The sequence below is a fragment of the Tinamus guttatus genome, unplaced genomic scaffold, assembly GCF_059628265.1.
Source record: "Tinamus guttatus ecotype Peru unplaced genomic scaffold, ASM5962826v1 Tinamus_guttatus_pri_ptg000004l, whole genome shotgun sequence".
NCBI lineage: Eukaryota > Metazoa > Chordata > Aves > Tinamiformes > Tinamidae > Tinamus > Tinamus guttatus.
This window is the reverse complement of record NW_028288538.1, coordinates 17,621,216-17,635,222: the sequence shown is the minus strand read 5'-3', so window position 1 is coordinate 17,635,222 and position 14,007 is coordinate 17,621,216. Positions and strand designations below refer to the sequence as shown.

The 14,007-nt window shown below is 40.5% G+C and overlaps 1 protein-coding gene across 1 annotated transcript in view; it reads left to right on the top strand.

Moving 5' to 3' along the window:
- The window catches only part of PEAK1 (pseudopodium enriched atypical kinase 1), a 97,446-nt gene that overhangs the window by 16,303 nt on the left and 67,136 nt on the right, over nucleotides 1-14,007 (top strand). Inside the window, exon 2 of the mRNA XM_088520732.1 lies at nucleotides 10,492-10,594. The gene's annotated coding sequence lies outside the window, so the exon portion shown is untranslated. The remainder of the gene's footprint in view (nucleotides 1-10,491; nucleotides 10,595-14,007) is intronic.

Sequence of the window (14,007 nt, the reverse complement as noted above, 5' to 3'; positions counted from 1 at the left end):
CTGTAAAAGGGCCTCATATATGTTTTTTGGTCGACTTTTTGCATATTCCCATTCTAAGAGTGAGGGACAGGGGTGAATGAATGAGTCGTGTGTGTCCAGGCTCCCAAGCCTTTTTCCACTCCTCTTCCTCGCATGCAGTCAGTTTTCCCTGGAGCTTGGGAGTTGCTTGAATGGGGCTAATGCCCACTTACTCCCTGCCCCTGTGCTAGCTGAAGAGATTTGATATATTCTCATGCGGAAGGTGTGTGATCATTTATAGCCTACCAGGACTCTTTGGAGTGGCTTTTATCCAAGGCAGAAGCTCTGCAGCAGTCATTATGAAAAACACAGAATTTGAAGAAAACATACTTCTCCCTAAAGGGTTGTGTGGGAGTTTAATACCTTCTCAATTTGATGCCTTTCATAGGGAAAAGTCTAAAAGCGGCCTATCTTGAAGGAACCAGAGCAGTGCTTTGGTTCGTACAGCAACGTGATACTTTGGGCAACAGTGGAGTGGCTCTGCTTCGGTTTAGATGAGAGTCTCAAAGTTCTTGACAACCCCGACCCACTAATATTCTGGGATACGCTGGGGTTTCACTTGAGAATAAAAACTCCCTCTGTTATAGTCAGCGAGGCGAGAGTTTTACCCTGCATTTAGAAGGAATAAATTGTATTAGGAGTTATAAACAGATTGAAAAGAGCTTGGGTGTATTATATCTGAAGAACCCTACAGTTACTGCAAAAATGGATGTTGTGAGATCGCAGTAAAACGTTGTTACTTCCTCAGTGCTGAGCTCCTACTAGTGGACACGAAACGAGGAGGAGGAGGATTTCTTTTATGGCACAGAGCTGTTGCCAATGCAATTCTTGGTTGCCATCAAAAAACTAATTTCAGTTAATGGCTATGATAAGTTACGAGTTCAGACATACTAAAATGTTGCGTTAAATTATTATGCTATCAAGTCCTGCACACTTCTCATCTTTTTTCCCGAAATAGCTGTTTTGCTATCCGATGTGTCAGAAGCAAGAAAACGGGTCCTTTCAAGGTTATAGCTTTTTGTGCTTGGATAATGTAGCGCAAAAGAACCTAAACACAACAAATCACAATATGGGGATGATGCATGGCTGCATGCCTCCGTAATTTCACAAAGGGACGTATAGATTTCCATTCTTCCATTTGAAAGCGCCCCTGCGGTATGTCAGGTATTTATTTATAGTTATTGGACATGTCGCCCGCCCGCCGGAGCTAATGACTCACACCTTTCCCAACAATTGGAGCGCTTCCTGGACAGCAGCAAACCCAGCCCTTCCTCTGCTGATTCACCCTCCTGATTCACATTTGTTTGTTGTCGTGTGGCAAGCACCATTTGGTGTGTTTACTCCTAGGCCTTAATTACCCTGCAGCGGTACTTTTCTCTTTATAGATCTTGTTTCCTTTCTTCTCAGCTGTTGCATGAAAAATGCACCTAAATGAATCCAAAAAATGATAGTCTAGTTCTTCCTTCCATCTCCCTCCTCTCCCCAGCTGCATGCTGCCGCTTCCACAGCACCTGTGGGCCCTCCACCGAACTTATTCAGCTTGATAAAGCACAGAAAATTAATCCAGGGAAAGAAAAAAGACAGTTTCAGCAATGAGCTTGTAATTGGAATTGGCTCAGTGAGGAGGCTAATGAGCATCAGAGCCAGCACGGAGGAGGGAGTCAGACTGTGGGACTGGGAACATGGCAGGGAAGAAGGACCTTGCCAGCAGTGGTAAGCTGTTAACTCTGCTCACCTGCAAATCTTTATTTACTTAAGCTTTTATGCTGGTTTTGGTCCTGGGTCAGATGAGCCCCTCGGACTGGAGTATGTGAGAAGGTGCAGGGCCAGAGGAGGAGGAAACGGCGCTTCCCACCCCGACTGCAGCCAGTCCTGCGGCGCTTTCACCGTAGCCTCAATACCCCCGTCAGCCCGGGCTGCTCCTGGGGCAGGAGCGTTGCACGAGCCCCTTTGAATAACTGCCCCCCTCCCCCTGCCCTGGCTCCTGCTTTTGTGCTGGCACAGAATGACCCCACAAGCCCTGGCCTCTGGGGACCCGAGGGGACAGCAAAGCTGCAGAGCAGCAGCACTGAGAGATGGTGAAGAGGAGGTGGCACCCTAGCTCAATTTGCCACCAAGAAAAAGCGCCAGTAGTCTTAGCTTATGTGTATAAAATTCTGGTGCTCTTATTTGGATTAAATAAAAAGATGGAGATACCACGTCAATACGTTGTTGTTTAAAAATACAGTGGAACATTCATAGCCTGAAGAAGCGTATGTGATGAAACCAAGGATGTGGTTAAAAAGGAGCTATTTTCAGGACTTGGGCTCAAGGAAGCAACATGCTTTGACTTTTAAGTTCTCTGGCAGTGTTATCTGTGCTGAAGAATTTGCAGCATGCTAGATCAGGTCTCTGTGATGGCCTGCTCGGCAGCGCTTCTGTTGCCCAATCCGTCTTCATTCCCGGCATTCCTCTGCCCTGGATTTACTCTTCTTCCATTTTTTTTCCTCCTCCTCCCATATATACTTAATACGGTCCATTTCCCTACATGTAGCTCTTCTATTTAAGTATATCGGCTATATTTATGCATTGTTTCCCTACCCTAAACACCGCAGATGTTTTTCCACTTTTGGAATTCCTATTGTTGACCATTTACATTGCTATCTTCTGCCCCATGGATTCCACAAATTAAATATTTCAGATTTGAGCAGGCAAATAATCCTGTCGGCAGGCTTGAAAAATAATCTAGCAAAAACACTGGGAGGAAACTAACAATCTTCCTCTGCCCAAAATAAACTAATATACAAAACCAACATTTCCCCACCACATCCCGCTCAAAAGTCTATCTTAGCACATAAATAAGAATATTTGAAAAATTATGAGATTCCTGTGGGTTCTTCTTTTGCTGTCCCAGGTCTTAAAAAATAGTAATTGAAATCCCAAGTGCTTCCCCTGAGCTGGTGTAACTAGACCACACAGCTTGCAAGATGCAGATGAGGACAGTGAAGGGCTGTGCTGGAGCAGAGTTTATAGGAGAAGCCTGGAGGGAGGCCATCCATGAGCCAGACACATTAGGAGCGTGACAGCTAGAAGCTGTTTCTTTCTGTCGCCCTTCTGGACGCCATTTGAGAAAGAAATTGAATTAACATCCCTCACATTCCTGCACGTTGTCCCTTTAGGGACCCGTTATGTTCACCCTTTGCTTAAAGGCTAAATATATAATTTTATAGCCAAATGTTGCTAAACAATGCAAGAAAGTGTGGGGTTTTTAGTGCTGGGAAACATAAGCAGAATTGATGTTTTGAGAATATTGCAATCAGTGTCCCAGTTCTGGTAAGCTCCTCTGTTTTTGTGTTCAGAATAAAGCTTCCTACTCAGATTGGCAGGGCTTTGATCTTAGTGCAACAGGGATAATGCAGAAGAGATTGTTTCTTTTTATAAACTAAGACGACTGCTTTTGGGGCTACACTGGCATTTGTACTAACATACTGCAGTTTATTTTAATAACCCAAAGCAGTATTCCTTGAGTAAGCTGGTTATAGACCCTGTCTTCATATGAACTTTCTTCCTCCCAATTTTGATAATCTTTTATAGCATGTGGAACAGTTGATTTTTTTCACAGGTCGGGTTGTAGCTTGTTGGAACTCATCGTTAGTCTGGCTGTTTTTACGTTATTAATGAAATTCCAAGCAAACTCCTGTCTGCTTATCATCGGTTTCTCATTGAGGGAATTTTGCCTGCAAAACATTTTGGCAGAATTCATCAGCTATTCCATTCTGATATGCCAAATATCTTCATCACTTATTAACAAAATAAGTTAGGATACAGTGATAAATATCTGCTGGCAGCACGAATCACAGTAGTTGTGTTTGGATAACTTTCCATTTCTTTGGTTTCCTTCCTGGATTGTTGCAGGTATATAAAATTAAAAGGGATTGTGCCATAGAGAGATGCTGATAACCTTCCAAATGCCAAATTAAGTGTTATTTTTCATGTGCTCACAAGTTTAGCACAACTGATACTGGAGATGGTCTCAGGGAACTTGGCTCCTTGCTGAATCAGAGCCATCAGTTACCCCAGCAAAGGGACTTAGGAGGACAGGCAGAAACAAATCCTCTCCAAAATGACCAGTGTGAAATTCTGTGTTAAAACCATCAGGTTCTCCACATTTTGTAGTGGTCTAAGAGTAAAAGCACAAAAGTTTTCTTCAAAAGAAATCAGTTTCTTTAGATATTAACTGCCAATTTGTGGGTTTTCTTCAGGGAGCTACTCAAATCTGATGGTCAAAATTGAAAGCCAGCTTTTTAATGTGTATTCAGGAGATAAGCTGTCGCCAAGGTAGGAAAGGGTATTTAGTTTCCGTATTCCACATGAAGTGACCCGAGACAAAAATGAAGTAATTTAAAACAGGAGCCTTCCCTTCTAACTTCTACTGGGAGAAAAAGAAAAAAATTAGCACGTGAGGTGAATCTGTGAGAACTTATTGGAAAAGGAACCTGCAATTAAAATATTTTTATTTTTTGTATAGATTCAAGTGTATATAATAAGCTGGGGATATTGGAAATTTACCCTAACTTCTTGCAAAAGCTTGGAATAGCTCTTGAGATAAATGTTTGCTTAGACTGAGCTGCCTAGCAAAGTAGGTCGTGTTTGATATCCGCACTCCGTATGTAAATAAATCTTATATAATAGTGAATAATTAAGTGGAATAATCTATTTAGCTGGAGCTTTCATGCTGTTGATTATTCTATTGGGATTTCTAAGGAAGTGGAAGGGCTTGAGGTCACTGGAAAATTTTAACGCTTAGGGTGGACAGATAAGAGGGCTGAGAAGACAAGTTGTTCACAGCAGGAAAAGGTGGACAAATGTTTTTCAATGGAAAACATCAGGTTTATGGACAAAATGGTTCACAAAAATTACATTAGTCCTCCTGAACTACTTAACACTTTTTTCATTTTTCAGTAAAGCGGAAATATATTATTTTGACCATTTCCCTTTAGTAGAGATGAGATGCTTAGCACAGTGTTACTGCTTGGCGTAAGAACAGAACTCAAAAATGCCACTGAGCATTACATTTGGTTTAAATAAAATTGTTCTCCTCTCATGAAGCCGCCTGCCCACATGATGGTCTCCAAGGCCCAGCAGCTCCTTCATTGTTTAAAGAGAAAAGCAAAGATCCAGTAATTTGTAGCTTGAAACATATTTGAATATATTCTGGTAGATAATTTTGAAAGTAAGCTGCTTTGTGTTTTTTAGAGCAGAAAGCTCTAAACAGATGTTTTGTATCTTTGTGAACTAAAGAACTCTGTAGTCCATAATGTCCAAACTGCTTTATTCATACCATGTTTTTAGCTTCAGATTCAAAGTTTGAGACAAATGTCCAAACTGCTTAAATAGTAGGGATTAGAGAGGCCAGTAATACCGTGAGCTGAGATATGGTGCATCTATTGGGAAAGTGTAATTTTGTCCCTGGGCTTTTATTTTTCCCTCTCCTTTTATTTATTTATTTTATTTATTTTTATTTTATGTTGGATTGTAAGATCCGACTGTTCGTTCTAGATTTTTCCCTTGATTTCAGCTGACTTTTGAGTTGGGCTTAGGCGGATAGGAGCTAGTGAGGGAAAGGAGCCTGAGGAGGACAGAGCTAAAGATGCAACTGCTGCTTCTTTCCTTTCTTTTTTTGTCCCTACCCAAGCAGCAGACGCATGTCTCAGTTCTGAAACATCCATATGCTGAAATACAGTGCAGGAGACATGGGAAGGGAGACATTTAGCACCATCCAAGAGCTATGAGGTTTGTTACCTGTTTTGTGTGTGGCTCAGTTGTCCCCAAGGCAGGTTAGGGTCATTAAAAGGTGATGCCCTTCCTTCGGTTCCTGGTGCAACGAACTCCGTGCTTCCCATGTGCAAAATGCTCTCCTGTTAAATATCTTCCTGTGTTCAGTGGCTTTCACTGGGGCTGAGGATGAAGAAACTTGGAATATTGAACGTGCAGCCTGTAGCTCTTCTCAATAGAAGACTATTAGCATTGCTTTATTCTCTCAGCCCTTTGGGAAAAGGTTTGTCTTGAGTGGGTGATACAGCAGGAGTAGTGAATAGTTGTTTTAAGCAACTGGTGGCACCTAATCATGAAATAGGATTCGCCCTTGGAAGTCTCATCCATTTTTGTTGTCTCTTGCTTTCCTATCAGTCTCCACAGAGCTGCAGTGCAGGTTACTGTCTCCCTGCACAGGAGACTTAGGTTTGGTTTTTCATTATTCATTTTGGTCAGGATTGCACAGCTGTGTGCCAAGAGTTGTACGAGTCACTACTAAGTTCAAGAAATTCCTCACAGTATTTCTCAGATCTGTGCGAACCACTCTCTCTGTTGTAGAAAACTGCCAGCTAGATGCAAGGCCATTTCCCTCTTTTCTTTTTTTTTTTTTTTTTTTTTGGCTTTTTGTTGTGGGGGAAGGAGGAAAGGATGGGTGCAAACTGTATGTTGGGCATGCGTGATTGAGTGATGCCAACAGAAAAAACATTGCACAGAATAACGGGGAGAGAGCAGAGGTGGAGAGCGGGATTGCTGGAGGAGATGCAGGGCAGGATGCTACTGCTGCGGTAATGGTGGATTAATTAATTCCCATTGATTTCTATCCTCCACCCCCTTAAAATGCTTGCACCGTGTACAATTACTGGTCTTGCACGCTTTTATACAAAACGCTTTGCAGCCGTGGGCTTCATGCAGCTGGAAACCAAACTATTGATGTCTTTGCAGGGGCAGGAGGCTGAGGAATATATGTTAAAAATGACTTCTGGGAAGCTCATCGCCGGCGGCTGCTGCTCGGTCATCCTTCTGCTCTGCATCTGGCAGATTCCCTTTTATGTAATTACAGATTTTTAAAGTAAACCCAGAAAGGAAGTAATGCGATTTTTACCAAGAAAGTGATATAAACTGTGGTTTCCTGCACCAGTTAAATAAGTTAGACTTCCTCTGGGTAGTCATTTTCTTGGTAAGAAAATCGTTTTATTTATGAATGTTCCAATGGTGATACTTTTATTTGTCCAATAAAGTATTGTAGGCTATTCAAATACTGTAATAGACATATGGATGTGGAAATGATCATGTTAAATATTGCAGACAAGATACCTGCATATTTTAAAAGGCATGATAGAGCAGTACATTCATGTTAATTGTCTATTTTATGCATAGCGAGGAGTTCTTCATATTTCATGTATTCCAAAATCTAACTTGGTCACTAATACTGCCCTAAATTGGTATCTTTAGGAACTCCAAGCGTTCCAAATCTTGCTTTGGTGCAATCAGTGCAGTGCTTTGTCATCCTTGTCATCCTGCAGTTTACACAGATTGCACACTTTAGGTAATCTCTAACACACCAAACTCAAAATTGTGACTGAGCAATGACATAGGCAAAAGTAGGAGCTTGGACATAGTAATTACACTTTTATTTTTAGCCTCAAGCACGCATTTTGCTTAGGGTTACTGGCAGAGAACGGAATTACCTAGCATGCAAATCAAAACTTATTATCTTTCATAAATCAAATATTTTATTCTTGTATTTGACTAAAATAATTGCTTGTAAGGCTTTATGAATTCATGTTTCAAACACTAGGGAAAATTCTGCCCTTCTGTACAGTATGAAAGGCAGAAGACCCTAACACTGTGCTTGCTTTCCTTGAGAATAGATTTATAGGATTTCCTTAGGAACTAGCACAAATACACAGAATCACAGAGAAATAAATGCCTACTCTACAGAGTAATGAGAATTAAATACATATATATTGGTAGTTTGTTTAAAAATATGGCCTGGATGTTTTCATGTTTCAGCGAGATTATTAGGTTGCTGATGGCTTCCCTGCTTCTGATTCTTACTCTGGAAGTGCTAAGAAAATAATGTTTAATTTCAGCAGTGCGTCCCCATTTTAAAAGGATTCCCTGCTTAAGTAGCTTAGATGAGGGAATATTCATGGATATTAATGTAGTATTATTCAGCCTTAAGGTTTAGTTGCAGAGGTTTGGATTCAGGAAATGACATTGTTATGCAAGAAGTGGAGCAACTGAAAGGAAAAGAGATTAATATACAAGGGCTTGGAGGGAGGATTTGCAAGCTCAGGCACAGATTTTCATATTCAGTTAGGCAGCCTTCTGTACCACCCTTCCCTTTTTTTCCTCCCCTCTCCTGGAGCAGAGCAGGGATTCGGGATCACTAAGGAAAGTTCTAGTGTCTATGCAGGTATTCCTAGTTTCAGTACAAAAATGCTCCTGCTTATTCACAAGGCCTGGATACCTTTGGTTCCTGGCATTTCTTTCCAGGGAATCATTAAAATGAATACAGAAATACTATCAGATTCTTTTTATAGCATCACTTAGCTACATTATTAATAAAATTTTGATTGATTAAGCAATATAACTAACTATTCCTCAGGAACATCTGCACTATTGTGCCTTGGAGCATTTCTCATTTGATTCCAAATAGGAAAGAGAGGCAGAAATAAAGGTGTAAAGTCACTGTGTCTCTCCATGTGGAAAGGCCCTGGCATTGGCAGGACACGCATATTATCAGTTCTGGTTAAAATGACAGCTTAGAATTGGATTGGTTTCAATCTGATTTTAGGTAGTTACAACATGAATCCTAGGTTTGTTTTTCCTCCTGTGAGAAAATGTTTTCACATGGAAGAATGAGGTATAAAGGGGTACGAGCGGCGTGCGCTAACCTGTAGTGCTGGAGGAACTCAAGTTCCACCGGGAGTACTCACCTTTCCCCTGTAAGAAGGAAACAAGCAGGAAAAGCTGGACAGTCTTGGAAAGGAAAATAAAGGATGGTGTCAGTACTGCAAGGCTGGATGATGTGTGTGTGCGAGTGTGTATATATATATTTGTGGATCACATAGCACAGAATAGCTGGCATATATGACCCCTTACAGCATGTGGCTGAAGAGGAACTGTAAATACCTGACAGGGCCATGTTGTCTTTAAGATTGTTGATCTAAACTTCTGTAATGGTCTACAACTGCAGAGATTTGGTTTTCTGTTTGGTTGTTCTTTTAAGGTTAAAAATGTTGGGAATATTGATCTGGAAAAATCAGGGTTGCCTGCATCTAATGTAATTTTTACATGCTCAAATGTGAGTCTTTGAAGTGTTAACATAGATCAGCCCTAAGTTGCTAAAATGTAGATAGGAGACCTTTAAAGATAGCAATCTGGAAAGAAGGAATGCAAAAAGGCAGCTTGTCATGCTGGAACCTAATTAAAAAAGAGCATTTCTAGGCTAAGCCGTTAAGAAGTGACGTTCCAAGGAAAGCAAGACCGTATTTCGCCCATTCAGGCTTTACTGCCATTAAATACTACTTCTCATTTTTCCCCTGTTCCTCCTTTAGAGGGACGTGTGTTTCTTCTGGCAGATAAGTGCACTAGAAAGCTCCTGGTGGTTTGGTTATTTTGGAGGAGCTGGAGCTGTTAGAGAAGATGGGAATTTTTGTTTAGAGTGGAAAGCTAATCCTCATGCTCCCTTTGGGGACAGAATGGTCTTTCAAAACTTCCATTACATCCGGATATTAGAAAAGCACTTTCTGTGGAAAAAGGTTCGTATGTTGCAGCTGAAGCATGTTGTCTTTGGAAGAGGCACGTAAATTTGAGTGGTTGCTATTTTTAGTGGACTCCTCTTAATTAAAAGTAGTCTTAAAGATTACCTGGTGTTCACGGAACGAAGGCTCTGGCACTCTTTGCTTTCCCCCAGGGAGGCCCTTTGCCCGCCCTGCTCCTGGGTTTTGTGCGTGCACCCGCCGGCGTGCGGCGTAACGGGGCGAATATCCCCGCGGAGCCGGGCGCTCCTCCCGGGAGATTGGCCTCTGTTCCCGTGGGAAAACCAACCCACGGACTCCAAATCGGTCGGCGTTCGGGAGGATGGGGGCAGTTAGGAAGTGATATTGTTAGATAAACACATTTAAATGTAAACTAGCAGTTTAAAGGGATGGAGGTTGGTAACTGGGATTTTAATTTTTGTTGTGTTAGTTGGATTTTTGGGATGGGATGCTGACAGGCTGAGGCATCTTGGGCCTTGTTCCCTATTCAATAGCATTGGACTGGCAAATTATATATACAATGTTACATTTTGTAGCTGTTTTTATAGATAATTATTTTGATGAAACCTTATAAAAGCCAGGAGGCTTTTAGAAAGGAAGAACACAAGAAAGACTGTATTCTTTAACAGGACACTTTTTTTTTTCTTTCCATAGCCATATGCTGCTATTATTTAATCTTCAACGAGTCCCAGATCATGCACAGCATTATTAATTATCCTAACCAGATCACCTTTTCTTTAAAGCTGCTTTTCTTAACTGTTCTCATCTGCTCTATTAATTATAGACATATGCACGGTCATTAGAAGATTGTTTAGAGACTGGTATCCTCTGCTTCTAGGCTCAAGTTTCAGACTGTTCAGAAATGCTCTGTTTCAGAACACCCTATTTATACATACAAATGTTCTTGTTTTAGGTATGTAGATGTGTGGATGTGCTGCTTCCTAATGGATATATATCTCAGCGCAGTTACTCCAAGACTGCTATGTCCCAACCTCAGCTGTATATGAACGTTGCAGGTGAGAATTTTCCTTTGTGAAATTATTTGCATGCAAATCTTTATCCATCCCAGCCATTTCCATTAAGGATTATCTTAATAGCTATCAGTGGTACCCTGATTTTTTGCTTATGATAATTTATGGCCAGAAGAAATATGCTGCCAATTGGAGGAGAAAGTGAATGAATAAAATTCCATCCTGAACTGGTGCTCTTCTCTTCCCTCCCAAATTCAGTGCAAGACCTGGTGTTCTTGATGAAATATCTGTTGACTGCCAGAGAAAAATCTAAACCACTGCCAACTGGGCTATATTTCTATCAAAATAAAATATGAGCAATCCTAATCAAAAGTGCAGTAAGAATTGAGCATAAATTGAAACACAGGAAGCTTCTTCTGAATGCAAGAAAGCACTTTTTATTATGAGAATGTTAGAACATGGGAGCAGGTTGTGCAGAGAAGGTTGTGGCATCTCCATCCTTGGAGATGCAGCAACCCTGTCTGGACCCAGGGTTGGACCAGGAAATCTCCCAAGGTGCTTTCCAACCTCAACAGGTCTGTGAGTCTGCAACTCAGAAGATCTGGGGACTAAGTCTGTTTATCTTTAGGGAAAAATATGCTTCATTTTTCATTCCATTGTAGGTAATAACCTGGAAATCACTTAACATTTCTCTTAGGGAGGTATAGTTTCCTTGTAAGAGCTGAAATTGCTGTTCCTCAGTGAGTGCAGGTACTGAAAAGATAATGTGGCTTTTGTTGCTTACAGAGTTTTGTGGAGTTACAGCTCTAAACAAGGGACTAGCTTTGCAAGTGTTTTTCCCAGAGCAGGTCATTTGATGTCATCTTTAGGAAAAAGCCATGCAGTGCAGTAACGGTACTCTAATAGTTTGCAGAAGCAACTACTTGAGAACGTTAAATGATCGTTTGGGAAAAACAACTGCCAGCATCCCTTAAAACAAGTATAATATGTTCCAAGTTTTCTTGAAAATGCACTGAAGTTTTACAAGAGTGCAGTAAACAACATTCTTTAAAAATCTGGGGGAGTATCAGTATTTGATTGCATAAGATTGCATAGTCCCAGACAAGGAGACCTTCCATTTCAGTTGCCTGGATTTTGCTGGCCTAGGTTCAATTAGGTTTAACTAGATATCCTTTAGTTGCAAAATAAGATTTGCAGGGATGCTACCAATTCATCAGTTTCTGTGGCCTAATTTAAAACAATATACACTGCCAAACCTCAAGAAAAGCTGGTGGAGATAGATAACAAAAACTATGCAGTTGCAGGAAGTGACCAGATGTGATTAGTAGAAAGTAAAGATGTTTCCATTATATTTTCAGTTTCCGAAGATAATTTCATTGCATTTTTTATGTACTCTATGCATGGATTAAGATAGCTCTGTGTATGTGTATGTGTATATGCTGCTATATATATATATATATGCATATTTTATATATGCTGCAATATATTTCAACTCTTATGCATTTGATTTTCTGCTACATTATCAAGGAGTAGCAGCACGTATTTTGGAGGTGCTGTTTCTTGACTGCGCTGCTTTGCATACTTTTTACAGCTCCATAGCAGTTCCAGATGTTTTTCTTCTGGGATGTTGAAAACTTGGCAGCAGTAGAGGTTGGGAAGGTGCAGGTTGGTAGCTTGCGCGTATAACCACATTAGCCTGCTTTAAGTCTGCACCTTTCTGGAAAACTGCTTCCCACTAAAACTGTGCCAGTTCTTCCTGCTCACCCCCATTCACATGCTTGCAAAAAAGATTGCAAGTTTTAAAAGTTATTTTTTGGAATTGAATAATGACTTTGGAAACTTGAAAAAATAAAAATAAAAAAACCTAATCTTCCAGTGGTCTGCTACAGGAATAGAAAGTACTGAATATTTTAAAGGCTTCATGACAATCTTTTCCTGGTTTCAACGATATTTCATGTTTCTTCTGTTTAATAATTTTTAAATGAGCACATTTTCTCCCCTCGTAGCCCTGAATTGTTATCAAATAACCCGATCGGTTAAGCACTCTGTGTTATGACATGGCTGTTAATAAACTTTGTGCTGGAAGTAAAGGTTGGTGAGGCAATATAGAACTTCAGAACAGAATAAGAGACATTCATCCTTGAAATATATATGATATCATTGATTGTATAAGCTGCATGCTACAGCACTTGCAATGTAAACTGATTTGTCTAAAGGGATATTTCATAGAGGGGAATTGGGAAATAAAAAAATTGCATATTTCTTAGTTATTGCTGTTCCAGAAAGATCTACAGTAAAATGGTGTTGTATGATCTCCTCTTCATAGGAATGTAAAAGGCCAGAGTTAAAACACATCTCTTTTTAAGCATTCTCATTCTACACCATAGACTAATTCTGCTCATTGATTTGGCATATGAAAGGACTTGACCAGATTTGTAGATAAGGAAAGAAAGGTACAATAATTTATACAGCTTGGAAAAAAAAAATTATTCAAGATCCGTGGGAGTTTGGAGCATATGATTAATCTAAATGAAAGAAGAGATGAGGTGGAGCAGCAAAAGCTCCCTCGCTCCTGGTCCTGCCTAGGGAAGAATAACAGAGCTCCCGCCTTCTCCCGGGTGCTCCAGCCTGCTCCGTTAGCCTTTACATTACTCATATCCCATCCTGTATTTAGTTATAAAACAATGATATTCTGTCTCTTGTTTTGAAGTCTTCCCAAGTGAGATAGAGAGATCCAACTGGATAACTTTTCTCTGTAGTTGGGCCCTCATTACCAGTGGTGGTTTGCATAGAGGAAGAAGCAGTGCCAGAGTAGGAAGATGTGTATTTCTGAGCAGGAGATGCCTAGAAAACTGCAAGGAAACTGTATTTGGATTGCTTCTGTTGTGGTGTTTTTTTTTTTTTTTTTTTTTTAGATAAGCACCACAGTTCTAGTCATAATCTTGAGGAAAATAATGCAACAATCATATCTAGCCATTGTATAGTAATTTGCATCTCCTGGATATGCTCATGAATTACTGCATTGCTCTTTGAAATTAATACCCAGCAAAAATAGGAATCCTTCTGGCCAAGAACAGAACTCAAGGCAACCTGGTTTTCAGTCATGTGCTTCTGTACGCTCTCCTCTCACTTCTGGTTCTCTGGATTGTCCCATCAAAATGAGGTTGTGATTCCCAGAACGTGAATTCCAGCGCTGGGTGGGTGCCTAGGTGTGTTGGCTACTTAGGTACTGCAAACCCACAACAGGCCTCTCTGTCTTTAATTATAAGGAGCTTTCTAATATGGATGATCCTTCCACTGGATGTTATTTTACACACATTTTGACAGTGTCAGTTTTTGACTGACAATAACTAATGACTTCTGAAACGCTGTACCTTGATTTTCTTTGGGAAATCTCAGAATATGTCAAATTTTGTTTGCTTACCTTTTGGGATAAGATTAATGAGTCTTGTAAATTA